This window comes from Octopus sinensis, unplaced genomic scaffold (genome assembly GCF_006345805.1).
Source record: "Octopus sinensis unplaced genomic scaffold, ASM634580v1 Contig19896, whole genome shotgun sequence".
NCBI classification, from domain to species: domain Eukaryota; kingdom Metazoa; phylum Mollusca; class Cephalopoda; order Octopoda; family Octopodidae; genus Octopus; species Octopus sinensis.
Window position 1 is genome coordinate 9,120 of NW_021836711.1, and position 2,465 is coordinate 11,584.

General features: G+C 42.6%; 1 pseudogene; it reads left to right on the forward strand.

Annotated features, from left to right (window-relative positions):
• The first annotated feature begins 751 nt into the window (after positions 1 to 751).
• Positions 752 to 869, forward strand: LOC115232194 (annotated as a pseudogene).
• Positions 870 to 2,465: the final 1,596 nt, after the last annotated feature.

The following is a 2,465-nucleotide window of genomic DNA, read 5'->3' on the forward strand; positions in this document are numbered from 1 at the left end:
CCTGGGACAACTGCGCAATGTGCTGGCCTTTATAGGTTTTACAGTAAGCCATACTATAGATCAGAATTGGGCTCTTGAAGGACTGCCTAGTGTGCAGGCCACTATAGTTTGAATATGAAGCTATAACAAAGATGAGAATTGGGCTCCTAGGCCACTGCCCAGTTTGATCGTTACTTAGATCAGCATTGCTCTCCTCTTCCTTTCCGCTACCCACAACTCTCAACCTCAACGTCGTCCATATACCATGTACGCCTTTTCATCTACTTTCTCCCCAACACACGTAACTAACACTCCGGTTAATGCCCCCTCTTACCTAATTACCTCCACTCATTCTTCTCATCTTCGCCAGCAGCCTTTCTATCTACAATCATGGTATGATCAAAGCCCTGTATCTCTTTAACCACACTTTTGCTGTGGTTCCTCTTAATTTTTATTCACTTCACCAAGTCCCTCTACATCATCGCCCATCACAATGATCTCCAATTCCTCAAATTCTTAAATCGTCGAAATACATTCGAATCTGCCATCCCTATTCTCATTCGCCTCATCAAAATCGTTTCTATTCTTTACTGCTTTTACTTTATCAGGGATTTTTACCACAAGTTTACTGGTGTTGAAATTGGCGCCAGGATGTGCCCTGGCTACGCTAACCTGTTTGTTGCATTGAGGAATAGCATGTCCAATAATTTTGCCGTCATTAATTCACCGTTTTTTCTTTATTTTTTTCTCAATAAAAGAGTTTTTTAGTGAGTGATATGGCCATATCACTTTGAAAACACCGGTGATGGACGATCACCGAAGTTAAGCAACGACGAACCTAGTTAGTACTTAGATGGGTGACCGTTTGGGAAACCTAGGTGCTGTAAATGTCTTTCTCTCTATAGGCGTAGGAGTGGCTGTGTGTTAAGTAGCTTGCTTACCACCCACATGGTTCCGGGTTCAGTTCCCCTGCGTGGCACCTTGGGCAAGTGTCTTCTACTATAGCCTCGGGCCGACCAAAGCCTTGTGAGTGGATTTGGTAAACGGAAACTGAAAGAAGCCCGTCGTAAATATGTATGTATATATATATATATATGTGTCTGTGTGTGTGTTTGTATATGTTTGTGTGTCTATTTTTGTCCCCCAACATCGCTTAACAACTGATGCTGGTGTGTTTACGTCCCCGCAACTTAGCGGTTCGGCAAAAGAGACCGATTGAATAAGTACTAGGCTTACAAAGAATAAGTGCTGGGGCCGATTTGCTCGACTAAAGGCGGTGCTCCAGCATGGCCACAGTCACATGACTGAAACAAGCAAAAGAGTAAAAGAGTAAACTAGTAACTATCAATGGTGAAACACTGTGGATATATTTTCTCGTCAAACTTCTCTCGCGGTGAACTTCTCATAGTGAACTTTCTTCACGGTGATGAATAAATAGCAATGAACTTACCTGTAATCGAGGAACAGATCTTCAACCAGTTTACTGTCTTCACCCTTTACTGTATTCACTCATTGTGTCTACGATTGTCCCGATGCTATGTTTTTTTTACTCACGGGCAACTCATCTCTATTTCCTTCACCAACCCCCTCGACCCTACCTTAAAATTCACATTTACCATCTTTCATACCTCCGTCAACTTCTTTGACATTCAAATGCCAATTGACCATCCACCCTTGGAGTTGTCTTCATCCTTCTCTACTCACATCAGATCAGCTTAATCCCCATACAGTTGCTAAACACCCGCCGCTTCTGTATTTGAAACTGATTAGAAATTAAATCATGCATAACTGCCCATGTTTTCCTCCAACGTGGTTGCACCATTCAGCCCTCTACACCGCTCGCAGTTGCGCCCGAGCTATTGACAATCCTACCCTCTTTACCCGTACCAGCCTATCAATCAACTGCTTTTCTTTGTCCCTCACCGTCTAATCCGACATCCGACTTCTCCAACGCACCATTCGGGGCAATTTCTGTCTCTCCCACTTCGAATTAGCCATCTCCACATTTTCTGAACTCCCATTTTCATTTACACACAGCTTCAACTCGAGGGAAATCTGTTTTTCAATTCCGTACTACATCCTCCTTAAATCTTGATTTTTTTTTTTTTTTACCTGATTTCGGAAGGTTGGACTTCCAACCAGGCCTTTCGCGACACCCTTAAAATCATGAAATTTTCAAAGCTGCGAAACCGCCGTAATCCTAAGGATAACAAGTAGTTAAATAAATTTTCTTCTCATACCTCTTGCTTTTTTGTGGTTTAGAATGTGTGTGTGCGTGTGTGTGTGTGTATACACGAGGGTATGCTGAAAAGTTCCTTACTTAAGGGTGTCGCGAAAGGCCTGGTTGGAGCCCCTACCATCCGAGTTCTTTTATAGGCTTAGAAAAACTGAAGGATCGCCGCAATAAGTGTGTGAATCTGAGAAGGGAATATGTCGAATAAGATCATAATTAACTGATCCTCCTGTATTTATTTTACCCAAATTCG